Consider the following 16,385-nt stretch of genomic DNA (forward strand, 5'->3'; position numbering starts at 1 on the left):
CAATACAGGAACATACAAAATTTTGTAATGCTGAATAAACGTTTCTCATACTAAACTTCCTAATATAGGAGGCACGGTTTCTTGAACGTTACAAACAAATTAACTGTCTAAATTTTAAATTATGCTACCTAATTTAAAGTGCTATATAAGCAAACTCAATATCAATTCACATTTGCTAGCAACACATCTCCTTTCCGCTATCTTTCACATTTTCCTCTTTCTATTGTCTCTTCTAGACGTAGGATGACAACCGTGGATACCTGGTTTGTCACCTGTACTTTCGATTCTATATTCACATCCTCAACATCTTTATTCAAAAATCTATAAAACATTCACTATGTCTTTTTCTCAAGATACTTCCATAAAATCTGTCATTAATACTTTTCATCATACACTATTACTTTTTAACTTCTGTGCAAGGAATAACATTAAGCATTATCAATAAGTGCAAAAGTAGACACTGGTCCGGCCATCGTGTCTGGAAATGTCTCTATAACGAGGTAGATCTTCCTTCAAGAAGAGAGAGTCCTAGGTAAAACCAAGAGAGAGCACCTAAAGAGGTGCAAACTATGTACAATAACAGTTCTGGACAATTCAGCGTTCATGATCTCCACAGTTCAAGTATGAAGGCTGCCAACAAAACAGGGCAACACTGGAATACAAAACTAAAGCATGATATCCAAAAAATAGGAGATTTTATCTTGTTAACTATAGGTTAGATAGATACTGTTTAAAGCTGAAGTCACACATAGCGACTTACCAGCGATACCGACACCGATATCAAGGTGTCAGGATCGCTGGTAATTCGCTATGTGATCACTGGTGAGCTGTCACACAGACAGCTTCACCAGCGATCAGCACAGCGATGCCGAGCGCCCGGCATCGCTTGCCATCCCTGTAAAAAATTGAATTAAAATAAAAAATATTGTTATTCTCACCTTCCGACGTCCCGCGCAGCCTTCCTCTCTCCACGCTCCGGTCCCAGTAATCCTTTGCGGGAATGAACGCGAGAGTCACGGTCTCGCGGGAGCGCAAAGTCTCGCGGTCATTCGTGCAAAGGATTACTGGGACCGGAGCGTGGAGAGAGGAAGGCTGCGCGGGACGTCAGAAGGTGAGAATAACAATATTTTTTATTTTAATTCTATTTTTTACAGCTGATCGCTGGTCTCCCGCTGTCACACGCAGCGATGCGTGCTTGCCAGCGGGAGCCCAGCGACCAAAAAAATGTCCAGAGGTTTCTTACAGCGATACCGGCAGGGGGGCCGCTCGCTGACCGCTGTCACACACAGCGATCTCGCTGGTGAGATCGCTGTTACGTCACAAAAGTTGTGACTCATCAGCAATCTCGCTGGCGAGATTGCTATGTGTGACTCCAGCTTAAGTCTCCAACACATACTTTGGGACATCAAAGGCTTTAGAGAAGTTTTTACATATAAAAAGAGGACACACACAGGAGGAGAGATGTCACTGAGATGAGACTATCTGAATAATGTAATGTATGAATAATGCCTGATTCTGATTAAATGCATATGTATTTATAGTTTTTACGATGTACAATACAAAATAAAATTGTGGTACCGTGTTAGCCAGAAAAATAGATGTAAATACTTATGTCCCTCAAAAAAATTGAGAAAAGTATTCAAGGTGTGATACCTTTATTGGCTAACCAGAGAAATTATATTTGCAAGCAAGCTTTCAGGGTTCAAAAGGCCCCTTCATCAGGCTCGATTACTGAGAAAAGATGGCAACATTTAAATAGGAATTACAACAGGACATGGGATGATGCTAGCTAGAGACAGGCCAAGGAAATCAAATTAAGGTTTTTGTTACACATGCAGAGGAGGACCAAGTGTTCTATTAGAGATCTGAAGACCTTCTTGTGGAGGTGTGAACTGTGTTCATGTATTGAGTCATGAACCCAGGTGTCAAATTCAGTCCTATTGTTAGCGATTGGAACATATTTATAAATTTAAACTCCCAAATCTTCCTTTCTCTGTCACTATTAAAATGACCTTTCAATATTAGGACTTTTAGATCTGCCAAGCTGTGTCCAGGTCTAGAGAAGTGTATCCCTACAGGTGTGTCCAGCTCATTTTTTATCGTATGTCTATGCAGATTTATCCTTGTTTGTAGTTTTTGCTTAGTTTCCCCGATGTATGTCCCTGCATTGCACCTTGTACACTGTATCATGTACACGACATTGGAGGATGTACATGAAAAAGAGTCCATGATCTTATAGTCCTGATTTGTGTTGGGTATGGGGACTTTATCTGTTGGTGATATGTGGGTGCAGGTCTTGCATTTCTTACTGTTACAGGGGACTGTGCCTGTCTCTGATGGTGATGCGAGGGCACTTCTGACAAGGATATTCCTTAGGTTGGGAGGCTGTTTGTAGGAGAGCAGTGGCAGTTCCGGGAATATTGCTTTCAGACTGTGGTCTCTATGGAATATGGGTTGGAGGTCAGTGCCAATTTTCCTTAAAATGTTCATGTGAGGGTTGTACGTGACCACAAGCGGCACCCTGTTGTTTTCCTCTTTCTGTTTGTAATCCAGGAGGTTGCTTCTTTCTGCCCTGATGAAGTGAGCCAGCAGGCTCAGGAAACGCGTTGGCTGAATAAAGAACCCTTTACTCTACCAGAAGCAAGCGCAGTCCTTATTGCACTTCCACGTCATTTCACCAATTACAAGTGGATGATATCCTTGGTGTAGGAATGTTTTTCTGAGTGATAGTAGTTGTAGTTTTCTATCCTCATTGTCTGAACAGATCCGAATGTACCTTAGAGCTTGACTGTAGATTATTGATTTTTTTGTGTGTCTCGGATGAAAGCTGTTCCATCTCAGGTATGCCGGACGTCCTGTTGGTTTATGGTAAATAGTCGTTTGTATGGTATTGTCTTTGATGTATATAGTTGTGTCCAGAAAATGGATTTGGGATTTTGAAAAGTTTAGGGTGAGCTTGATGGTTGGGTGGAACTTGTTGAAGTTGTTGTGGAAGGTAAGCAAGTCCTCCTCTGAGCCTTTCCAGATTATTAGTAGGTCATCAATGTAGAGGAAGTATGCTAGAGGTTTTATAGTGCAGGATGCCAAAAAGTCTTGTTCTAGTTTAGCCATAAACAGGTTAGCATACTGTGGTAACATTTTGCTTCCCATGGCGCTGCCCATGCACTGTTGGTATATATTGTTTCCAAAGGAAAAATAGTTATGGTGGAGCACAAACCTGATGAATTGCAGGGCTGGTTCTGTAGCCAGATTGTTTTTTTGGAGCAAATATTTGCATGCAGCAATCCCATCTCTGTGAGGAATGTTGGAGTATAGGGACTCTACATCCATGGTGGCCAATATTGTATCCTCTGGAAGTGGACCCAGTGCCTCCCAACCTAAGGAATATCCTTGTCAGAAGTACCCTCGCATCACCTTCAGAGACAGGCACAGTCCCCTGTAACAGTAAGAAATGCAAGACCTGCACCCACATATCACCAATAGATAAAGTCCCCATACCAAACACAAATCAGGACTAGAGTTGAGCGAAACGGGTCGAACAATTTCAAAAGTCGCCGACTTTTGGCAAAGTCGGGTTTCATGAAACGAAACCCGACCCTAGGATGAGGTCGGCCACGAGGTCGGCGACTTACGCGCCAAAGTCGCGTTTCAAAAGTTTGTTTAGCGCTCTTTTTCAGCCAATCAGGATCCACGGACACTGTGGGCAACGTGATGACATAGGCAGGGGTCGCCACCATCTTTCAGAAGGGCATGCAAGTGATTGGCTTGCTTTGGTGGGCGTCACAGGGGTTATAAAAGGGCATGCACGCCGACCGCCATCTTACTTCTGCCGATCTTAGCATAGGGAGAGGTTGCTGATTCTGTAGGGAGAGCGTTAGGCAGGGAAGAAGACAAAAAAACTGCTTCTGCTGCTAGCTATTTTGCCTGTGCAACACACCAGTGTGTGCAGTGCAAGGGGAGGCTATATTGTGGTGGATCAGCGGTGTTGGTTGTTAGGCTGCCTTCTAAGGCTTCCTGACAGCTGCATTGCTGTTTCCCCACTGCTCTGCAAACTGCTTTTTTAAAAGCAATCCCAATTTTTTTTTTGTCCTACTAAGGTACTGAGCGTGCATTTATTCACACCATACAGCGGTGTACGCTCCTCACACAGTACCGTGTAACGGCTGTTATCACAGCCACAGTGAAGCTATCTGTGTGTCACTGTGGAGGACTTGTTCCGTTCTTACAGACCTACACTCTAGGGAGATTCCTATTCTGCCCAATTCTACAATTCACTTTTTTCACACCTGTGCCATCGAGCCTGTGACATAGCGCTCTGATATTCAGTGGGCCTCACACAATCCAAAAGTGTCCAGTGTCCACAAGTGTCTGCAGAAATTCAAAATCTCCCTTATCCTGTAGTCACTTTTTTCACACCTGCTGCATCGAGCCTGTGACATAGCGCTGTGATATTCATTGGGCCTCACACAATTCAAGTGTCCAGTGTCTGCAGAAATTCAAAATCTCCCTTATCCTGTAGTCACTTTTTTCACACCTGCTGCATCGAGCCTGTGACATAGCGCTCTGATATTCATTGGGCCTCACACAATCCAAAAGTGTCCAGTGTCTGCAGAAATTCAAAATCTCCCTTATCCTGTAGTCACTTTTTTCACACCTGCTGCATCGAGCCTGTGACATAGCGCTCTGATATTCATTGGGCCTCACACAATCCAAAAGTGTCCAGTGTCCACAAGTGTCTGCAGAAATTCAAAATCTCCCTTATCCTGTAGTCACTTTTTTCACACCTGTGCCATCGAGCCTGTGACATAGCGCTGTGATATTCAGTGGGCCTCACACAATCCAAGTGTCCAGTGTCCACAAGTGTCTGCAGAAATTCAAAATCTCCCTTATCCTGTAGTCACTTTTTTCACACCTGTGCCATCGAGCCTGTGACATAGCACTGTGATATTCAGTGGGCCTCACACAATCCAAGTGTCCAGTGTCCACAAGTGTCTGCAGAAATTCAAAATCTCCCTTATCCTGTAGCCACTTTTTTCACACCTGTGCCATCGAGCCTGTGACATAGCACTGTGATATTCAGTGGGCCTCACACAATCCAAGTGTCCAGTGTCCACAAGTGTCTGCAGAAATTCAAAATCTCCCTTATCCTGTAGTCACTTTTTTCACACCTGTGCCATCGAGCCTGTGACATAGCGCTGTGATATTTAGTGGGCCTCACACAATCCATGTGTCCAGTGTCCACAAGTGTCTGCAGAAATTCAAAATCTCCCTTATCCTGTAGTCACTTTTTTCACACCTGCTGCATCGAGCCTGTGACATAGCGCTGTGATATTCAGTGGGCCTCACACAATCCAAGTGTCCAGTGTCCACAAGTGTCTGCAGAAATTCAAAATCTCACAGAAATTCAAAATCTCCCTTATCCTGTAGTCACTTTTTTCACACCTGTGCCATCGAGCCTGTGACATAGCACTGTGATATTCAGTGGGCCTCACACAATCCAAGTGTCCAGTGTCCACAAGTGTCTGCAGAAATTCAAAATCTCCCTTATCCTGTAGTCACTTTTTTCACACCTGCTGCATCGAGCCTGTGACACAGCACTGTGATATTCAGTGGGCCTCACACAATCCAAGTGTTCTTGAACTTTGTGCAAAAAGATCAACCAAACCGCGCCCCACCAGTTTGCAAGTTATGTGTGGTAATGCAGCTTTATGTTCATACACTATAAAAGGGTTTTCCACTTCTATTCCTACGATAGGACATCAATATCAGATGGGTATAGGTCGACACCCTGCTCCTCCACTGAAGCTCTGGCAGCCGCTTACCTAGGTCTGCAGGACCCGACAGCGACGACTGACCAGGGTTGTGATGTACTACTCCAATGCCCTGTTTACATAGTAACATAGTAACATAGTAACATAGTTATTAAGGTTGAAGGGAGACTTTAAGTCCATCTAGTTCAACCCATATCCTATCCTAACTTGCCCTAACATGTTGATCCAGAGGAAGGCAAAAAAAACCCATGTGGCAACAGTAAGCTTCACATTGGGGAAAAAAATTCCTTCCCGACTCCACATACGGCAATCAGACTAGCTCCCTGGATCAACGCAATATTAAGGAGACTAGTGTATATACCCTGTAATATTATACTTTTCAAGAAAGGCATCCAGTCCCTTCTTAAATTTTAGTAGTGAATCACTCATTACAACATCTTATGGCAGAGAGTTCCATAGTCTCACTGCTCTTACAGTAAAGAATCCGCGTCTGTGAGTATGCTTAAACCTTCTTTCCTCCAGACGTAGAGGATGCCCCCTTGTCCCCGTCACAGGTCTAAGAGTAAAAAGATCATTAGAAAGGTCTTTGTATTGTCCCCACATATATTTATACATTGTAATAAGATCACCCCTAAGCCTTCGATTCTCCAAACTAAATAACCCCAAGTGTAATAACCTGTCTTGGTATTGCAGACCCCCTAGTTCCCTAATAACCTTGGTCGCTCTTCTCTGCACCCGCTCCAGTTCAGCTATGTCTTTCTTATACACCGGAGACCAGAACTGTACACAGTATTCTAAGTGTGGTCGCACTAGTGACTTATATAGAGGTAAAATTATGTTCTCCTCATGAGCATCTATGCCTCTTTTAATGCATTCCATTATTTTATTTGCCTTTGCAGCAGCTGCTTGACTCTGGCCACTAAATGTGAGTTTGTCGTCCACCCATACACCCAGGTCTTTTTCAGTGACTGTTTTGCCCAGTGTTTTACAATTAAGCACATAATTATGCAACTTGTTCGTTCTACCCAAGTGCATGACCTTACATTTATCCCCATTAAAGCTCATTTGCCATTTATCAGCCCAAGCTTCTAGTTTACATAAATCCTCCTGTAATATAAAATTTTCCTCCTCTGTATTAATTACCCTGCAGAGTTTAGTGTCATCTGCAAATATTGAAATTCTACTCTCTATGCCCCCTACAAGGTCATTAATAAATATGTTAAAAAGAAGCGGGCCCAAAACTGACCCCTGTGGTACCCCACTGCTAACCGTGACCCAGTCCGAGTGTGCTCCATTAATAACCACCCTTTGTTTCCTATCCCTGAGCCAGCTCTTAACCCACCTACACATATTTTCCCCTATCCCCATTGTTCTCATTTTATGTATCAACCTTTTGTGTGGCACCGTATCAAAAGCTTTTGAAAAGTCCATGTACACCACGTCCACTGCATTCCCTTGGTCCAGTCCGGAACTTACCTCTTCATAAAAGCTTATCAGATTAGTCTGACAGGAACGGTCTCTTGTAAACCCATGTTGATATTGGGTCATAAGGTTATTCTTCTCCAGATACTCCAGTATAGTATCTCTTAGAAAACCCTCCAGGATTTTACCCACAGTTGAGGTTAAACTTACTGGCCTATAATTTCCAAGTTCAGTTTTTGTCCCCTTTTTGAATATTGGCACCACATTTGCTATACGCCAGTCCTGTGGTACAGACCCTGTTATTATGGAATCTTTAAAGATTAAAAATAGTGGTCTATCTATGACTGTGCTTAATTCCTGCAGTACTCGGGGGTGTATCCCATCCGGGCCCGGGGATTTGTCAATTTTAGTGATTTGTAGACGCCGCCGTACTTCCTGCTGGGTTAAGCAGGTGACATTTAATGGAGAATTTTTATCCCTGATCATGTTATCCGTCATGGGATTTTCTTGTGTAAATACTGTTGAAAAAAAGTCATTTAGCATATTGGCTTTTTCCTCATCCTCATCCACCATTTCACCCAGACTATTTTTAAGGGGACCAACACTATCATTTTTTAGCTTCATACTATTTATGTAGTTAAAGAATATTTTGGGATTATTTTTACTTTCTCTGGCAATGAGTCTCTCTGTCTCAATCTTTGCTGTCTTGATTTGCTTTTTACAGAATTTATTTAATCTTCTGTATTTATTTAATGCCTCATCACTACCTACTTGCTTTAATTCTCTAAATGCTTTATTTTTATCTCTTATTGCGCCCCTTACAGCTCTATTTAGCCATAGTGGTTTCCTCCTATTTCTCGCATGTTTATTCCCATACGGTATATATTGTGCACAGGTCCTATTCAGGATGCTAATAAACGTCTCCCATTTACTTTGTGTATTTTTATGTCTCAGGATATCGTCCCAGTTAATTGCACCAAGATCATCTCTCATCCGTTGGAAATTTGCCTTCCTGAAGTTTAGTGTCCTTGTAACCCCTCTACTACACATCTTATTAAAGGATACATGAAAACTTATTAATTTGTGATCACTATTACCCAAGTGACCCTCAACCCTTACATTTGATATGCGGTCTGGCCTGTTGGTTAATATTAGGTCTAGCAGTGCCCCCTCTCTTGTTGGGTCCTGAACCAGTTGTGAAAGGTAATTGTCTCTCATCGTTGTCAGAAACCTATTACCTTTGCTGGAACTGCAGGTTTCGGTTCCCCAATGTATTTCAGGGTAGTTGAAGTCCCCCATAATAATGACTTCTCCTTGAGTCGCTGCTTCATCTATTTGCTTTATGAGGATATTCTCTGTAGCTTCCATTATTTTTGGAGATTTATAACAAACCCCTATCAGTAATTTATTATTTTTCCCCCCTCCCCTTATCTCTACCCACAGGGACTCTACATTTTCATTAGATTCATATATATTATCACGAAGGATGGGTTTTAAGGATGATTTTACATATAAACACACGCCTCCCCCTCGCTTATTTGTACGGTCATTTCTGAACAGACTATAGCCCTGTAAATTAACAGCCCAGTCATGGCTCTCATCCAGCCATGTCTCAGATATCCCCACCATGTCATAATTATGTTCCAACAATATTAACTCCAATTCCTCCATTTTGTTGGCGAGACTTCTGGCATTAGTATATATGCACTTTATGTATCTCTCTGTACCTCTATTCTTTCTTAAATTATTAACTGTTCTAACCCCACCCCCCATGCCACCTCCACCCCCAATGTCATTATTTGCGCCCAGGTCTCTATCTGCACTGTCTTCCCCTCCTATAAAAGGAATACCCTCCCCCCCGTCCCTAGTTTAAACACTCCTCCAACCTTCTAGCCATTTTCTCCCCCAGCACAGCTGCACCCTCCCCATTGAGGTGCAGCCCGTCCCTAGCGTAGAACCTGTAGCCAACAGAGAAGTCGGCCCAGTTCTGCAGGAACCCAAACCACTCCTTCCTACACCAATTCCTGAGCCACTTATTAACCTCCCTAATCTCCCGTTGCCTCTATGGCGTGGCAAGTGGTACAGGAAGTATTTCCGAAAATACCACCTTGGAGGTCCTTGCTTTAAGCTTACAGCCTAATTCCCTGAAATCATCTTTAAGGACCTTCCACCTACCTCTAACTTTGTCATTTGTGCCAATGTGCACCATGACCGCTGGATCCTCTCCAGCCCCTCCCAGTAATCTGTCAACCCGATCAGCGATGTGTCGGACTCGAGCGCCAGGTAGGCAGCACACCGTTCGACGATCCCTGTCTTTGTGACAGATTGCCCTATCTGTTCCCCTAATAATTGAGTCTCCCACTACCAGAACCTGTCTGGCCTGCCCTGCTCTCCTATTTCCCCCCTTACTGGAGCAGACACTCCTCCGGCTTTCAGAGGACATGCCTTGCTGCAGCAGTGCTACTCCTGCACTAACACTCCCCTCATCTGCCAACTTAGCAAACTTATTGGGGTGTGCCAGATCAGGACTAGCCTCCCTGGTGCTCTTCCCTCTACCCGCCTTCTAACTGTCACCCAGCTAGCTGCTTCATTGTCCTGCAGCTCCAACCTAGCATCCCCCCCCTCATCTATCCCATTGAGCGTCTGCTCAGTGAGCAGAAGACTCCTTTCCATATTACATCCAGCTGGAGCTGGTAACAGCTGATCTGTGGGGTGTCAGGGGTCAATCTCCACAAATGTGATACTGACGACTTATCGGGATAATAATTCATCAATATTGGGGTCATTAAAAAACTATTTAATGGAGCTGAGCTGCAAGACCACACAGAGCCCATGGACAGGAGTGGTACTGTCTTTAGAAGACGGCAGCAATGTTATTTATTCTGGACCACCTCTTAAATGAAAGTCTATACAGATACCACCGCCACCTGCCATAATAACAATAATCTTGATCTCATCTGTTATATGTCAGATACTTACTCTAACGATGTAGCAAAAAACTTCCCGTGAAATGGAAACTGTCCCGAGTTGTCATCTGGGAGATCCTCCACTTTCCACCCGTCTCCTCCATTCTGAACGTCTTCCCAATATTTTAGCCCCTCTGTATCGGAGAAAACACAATAGACAGTACAGTGACACAGGTGAAAACAAAGGTGGAGGCAACATCTTCCTGCTTCTCCATTCAGCGTGTGCCTAGATCACGCCGGCTGTGCGGAGCCACACACAGCATAGACCTGCAAATCTGCTGAAATCATCATGGAAACAGGACCGGGGGACATCATAATATGTGTGGGGCACTATGGGGGCATCATACTGTCAGGGGGCATCATGCATCATACTGTGTGGTGGGAATTGTGGGAACATCATACTGTGTGGGGGCATCATACTGTGTGAGGAGCACTCTTGAAGCATCAAACTGTGTGGACATCATACTGTGTGGGGGGCATCAAATTGTGTGAGGGGAAATCTAGGGGCTCATACTGTGTGGGGGTATCATACTGTGTGAGGGACACTTTGGAGGGCATCATACTGTGTGGGGGCATCATAGTGTGTATTCTGAGAGCATCATACTGTGTGAGGAGCACTCTGGTGTCATCATACTGTGTGAGGGGCACTCTTGGGGCATGATAATGTGTGAGAAGGCACTCTGGGGGTATCATAGTGTGTGGGGGCATTAGGGGGGATCATGCTCTGTGAGAGACACCCTGGGGTCATCATACTGTATGGGGGGCACTGTGGGGGTATCATACTGTGTGAGAGGCACTCTGGTGGCATCAAAGTGTGTGGGGCATCATTCTGTGTATAGGTATCATATTGTGTTAGGGGAACTCTGGGAGTATCATAATTGGGTGGGGGTGTCATACTGTGTGAGGGACACTCTGACGGCATCATACTGTGTGAGGGGCACTCTGGGGGCATCATACTATGTGAGGGACACTCTGGGGGCATCATACTGTGTGGGGACAGTGTGGGTGCATCATACTGTGTGAGGGGGACTCATGGAGCATCATACTGTGTGGGGGCACTGATGGGACATCATACTGTGTGGGGCATCATATTGTTTGGGGGGCACAGTGAGGATATCACACTGTGCATGGGGGCATCTTTGGGACATATTACATGGAGGTCATGTGTGGGAACACTAAGTGGCTTCCTATGTGGCATAAAAATACACTGATTCAAAATTTATTTTGTGTTTATCTTCTCCGCAGGAATTTTTGATGAGATTTTTTGGCATTTTCCACTATTCTTGAATTCAGTGTCCACCAATACGCTACACACTTTCAAATGAAAGAATTAATATTTTAAAGACTTAAATTAATTTTTCAGTTTTCTGTAACTTAAATTTATTCACTGATTTTTAATATTTTTTTTTGCAGTGATAATGGCGTTCAACTCCAGAACCCAGTGCATCGGGGAGCTGAAAAAAAAACAGAACTGGAAGAGACTAAAGAGAATCTCTCAGCAGAATTTTGTAATATACATGGCTGTAATTGGGCTCTAATACTGATTACATTGATACCTTTGGGGAAGAAATCATCTTTCTTGTTCTTCTTTAATCTCAATTTGAAGATTTCTGCTAATTAGTTTTTGGTGCACAGGGGCCGACTGTGCACTGGGTCATCTACTCCCTGTCTGTGATTCCCGGACCTTCTGCCTGCCTCCGGTTTGCGATTCCCAGACCCTCCATCTGCCTCCAGTCTATGATTCCCCAGGTCCTCGGCTTACCTCCGGTCTGTGATTCCCATACTCTCTGCCTGCCTCTGGTCTATGATTTCCCTGTCCCTCCGCCTGCCTCCAGTCTGTGATTCTCGGACCCTCCTCCTGCCTCTGGTCTGTGATTCCTCAGCCCCTCTCCCTGCCTCCAGTCTGTGATTCCTGGTCCATCCGCCTGCCATCGGTCTGTGATTCCCACCCTTCACCTGCCTCCGTTCTGTGATACCCATACCCTCTGCCTGTCTCCAGTCTGTGATTCCCGGACCCGCCGCCTGCCTCCGGTCTGTGATTTCTCAGCACCTCTGCCTGCCTCCAGTCTGTGATTCCTGGTCCATCCGCCTGCCTCCGGTCTGTGATTCCCACCCTCCATTTGCCTCCAGTCTGTGATTCCCCTGCCCCTCCGTCTGTCTCCGGTCTGTGATTCCTGGACCTTCCACCTGCCTCCAGTCTGTTATTCCTGACCCCTCCGCCTGCCTCTGGTATGTGATTCCCCGGCCCCTCCGCCTGCCTCCGTTGTTTGAGTGATAAGTCGCTGTTGAGATTTCAAGCAGAGGAGGCCGGTCATTCACAGACCGGAGGCAGGCGGAGGGTCTAGGAATCACAGACCAAAGGCAAGCGGAGGGGACGGGAATCTCAGACCAGAGTCAGGCGGTTGGGCCAGGGAATCACAGACCAGAGGCGAGTGGAGGGGCCGGGGAATCACAGACCGGAGGCAGGTGGAGGGGCCGGGGAATCAGACCAGAGGCAGGTGGAGAGGCCGGGGAGTTAAAGATCGAAGGCAGGCGAGGGGCCGGGGAATCATCACAGACAGGGAGGAGATGACACAGTGCACAATTCGGCCCCTTTGAACAATTTATTATTACCATAAACCTTCAAATACTATTAGCATAAACCTTCAAATACTGAATAAAGAAGAACGACAAAGCGGATTTCTTCACCCAAGGTATCAATGTAATCAGTATTACAGCGCCATTGCAGCCATGTCTTTACTTTACTTTACACAATCATGCTGACAGGTTATCTTTAAATGTACAGTAAGCGTAAGATAGAGCTGGAATTATTTTGGGTGCTGATCTAAGCGGTGACATAATTTTGGAGTTTAGTTTGGTGTCTTACTTTATTTTGGAGGCTCAAAAGTTGCAGAAGTTACATAAAAAATGGACCCATCAGAATGGCAGTTTCTATATGTAATATGGAGATTTTTTTTCCCTTATAATACTGCTATAATATGTCATGCAATGAAGAAGCCTCAATTTTTCCTTCAAGATTTGTATAATATCCAACAAGAAAACCCGTGCATCCGTCCATATAAGATCAGAGACCCGGCGGTGCAGAAGGGCCCATAGATGCCATGTGAGCCATATTATATCTTGGCTACCCACCCTCCAGAAATTCTTGAAACTCTCCTAATAAGGGTCTCAAAAGTCATAATGGACGAGTCTGTGATTTTATTGGATCTGGAGCATTTGGTTGAGAATTGTCCTTTTACCGCCGGTGACGAATTCATATCTGTATTCCTCGGCTGTAAATCACATCTGAACTTTATAACTCATTGTGGTTTTCTATTGCGCCTATAAAAAGTGACAGCTGTCCAGTAATATGAGAATAAAGTGTCCAGAAGAAAAAGGAAAAATTAGTTTGACATCCCTGGCATGGATCGTGCGATATTGGTTCAGTTACCACATTTTATAGACCCTGCCTATGTTAAATCCATAGCCCTACAACCATGTTTATGGGAAGTGGCAGAACCCTCACCCTTGGATTTCTGCAGTGGAGGTTCCTCTCAGTGGGGCTAATTTGTGAGAATAATGCAAAGCTTATCATTTTTTTCTGTGACACGGACAAATATCAACCTAGATTTTTTGCAAAGCAGGTGACTGTAGTTATAGAGGAGGAATAATATGGAGGACAAAAAAAAAGCAACACATTTGTTATTCTTTTCCAGGCGATTTTTCATACACTTGTTGCAAATGCCAGCATGTATGCTTCCATGAAAATGACCTAAAAATGTCACCCTTGATCAATCTCCCTCATGTCTCTGCTCTTTTATGCATATATTACTTGCCTGCACCCTACAAGACGCCACATTAGAGTTTTACATGCAGATTTTCGAGTGGATATGTTGGAGAATTACGGAAGGTTAAATATGTAGCAAATCAGCATAAAATACCCTCATGTAGAACATGGCATTTTCAGTAGTTTTTGAGTTTTTGGAATGAAATTATGGCCCACCCATACAGTCAATTAGAAAAATACAGTATAAGATCATATTGTCCGTTCAGCGGTCTTTTCTTACCCGGCTGTGTTGTATCTTCTCTTCTTCTTGTTTCGTTTGCTGAACTCCTTCTCTTCTTTTTATTCTCAATTTCAGTCATTGATTATAATGTGCCCCATCCTGATTGGTTGTTACTTAGGATTGTGCAATTTCATACATGAGTTTTCCATGGAAAAACATTGCCACATACATAGGCATATCATAAAGGGATATAAAGATTACAATATCAGGTACACATAGTTTGTGTTGACAACTGAAAGAAAAATAAAAATAATTGTAGACTTGATATGATTTGGAAGATCTTAGATAGAACAGCCCTTTTGATACAAGTGTTGTCCATGAGCAAGCATAGAAAGTGATATGAGAATGGCTTAAAACAGATTCATTAATGCCAATGGTTCAACAACAATTTATGATGGCTACATTGAAGTTTATTTTAAAGCACAATTAATTTATATTTAATGGTAGCTTTTATTTGCAAATTACTGGAACGGCAATGAGCACAAAATTCACCCCTTGTTTATATAAAGCTATATATGGGGGATTTTAAGCAGGAAGTCTTTTAAGATAACCTACAAGAAAATAGGAGAATGATGGCCAATCTCAGGGTAAAATCAGTAAATCTTTATTCATAGAAAAACACTTAGTAAAAATGATTAAAAATGAGGATGTAAGAAAGAAGAACACTCCACAGAATATGCCCACAAAGCAACTTGTCAAATTTGTAATTTCAACAAGTACTCACACTTCAGTACAGGAAAGATGTATATCTTTGTACCGTGTTAGCCAGTAGATAGAAAAATATTCAGGATTGAGAGTCCTCATTGGTTGATACCTTTTAATGGCTAACTGAAAAGATGGTAATACATTGCAAGCTTTCGAGACTACTCAGGTCTCTTCATCAGGCTAGACTAATACAAAATCTGAAGTCACATATTTATGCACAATACAGCCTAGAAAAAATGCAATAGATAAGACAAGTGACGTGAAGCAGAACTATCAATATGGGAGAGGGAGAAACATAAATATAAACATTGGACCAGTTCATAGATAAGGAGTCTGGATGTTTTATGGTCCTCTGATTGGGGTCTAGTTCTGTGTTGCCCCGCAAGGTTTTAAAAGGAAATTCCTTAATTGATGTAAAAAGACATAAATCCATGCGACACATTCATTCCAGCACTGAGAGTGTCAAAGTTCGTCATAAATTTGTACTCCCAAACTCGTCTCTCTCTCTGAGATGTGAAGTTACCTTTCAATACCAGTAATTTCATATCCATGCTGCTGTGATCAGGGATACAGAAATGTTTTGCCACAGGTAGATCCATTCTTTTTTCTCTTATAGTGTGACGATGAGCATTCATCCTTGTTCTAAGCTTTTGCCCTGTCTCCCCCACATACAGACCCCCAGTTGGACATTTAGTACAAATAATTAAGTACACCACATTAGATGTAATGCAGGTGAAAGTACCTGGGATCTTGTAGTCCTGATGTGAGTTGGGGATCTTTATCTTGTCCGTGGTCATTATAAATGGACAGGTTTTACATTTTTTCTGGTTGCAAGGAAAGGTTCCTGCAGCTGTTGGAGAGGACAGGGAACTTCTGACAATGATGCTTCTTAAATTTGGGGGCTGCCTAAAACACAGTAGTGGGGGGTCTGGACCTGAGTAGTCTCGAAAGCTTGCAATGTATTACCATCTTTTCAGTTAGCCATTAAAAGGTATCAACCACTGAGGACTCTCAATCCTGAATATTTTTCACACTTCAGTAGGAATTTATATAGGAGGGGACAGCAGAATCAGAGAAGATATTGAGTTATAGACAATCCTATTAAAGATTGATAACTTGTTCATGTGACAAATTTGACAAATTGCTTTATGCACTTACTGTGTGGAGTTGTCTTCTGTATGACCTCCTCATTTTAAGTCATGTTATCTGTGTTTTTCTAGCTTTAAAGATTTACTGATTTTACCCTGAGACTGGCAATCATACTCTTATTGTCTTGTAGGGTATCTTATTATTATTATATAAGAACACCTGTTCATATATAGCTTTACATAACCAGAGGGTGCATATTGTGCCCATTGCAGTCCCATTAAATTACAAATAAAAGCTCCCATTAAATATAAATTAATTGAGCTTTACTGATTTTACCCTGTGACTGGCCATCATACTCCTATTGTCTTGTTCTTTGAGGAGGGCCT

Source organism: Dendrobates tinctorius, unplaced genomic scaffold (assembly GCF_039654945.1).
Source record: "Dendrobates tinctorius isolate UK_male_01 unplaced genomic scaffold, ASM3965494v1 ptg000086l, whole genome shotgun sequence".
NCBI classification, from domain to species: Eukaryota; Metazoa; Chordata; class Amphibia; order Anura; family Dendrobatidae; genus Dendrobates; species Dendrobates tinctorius.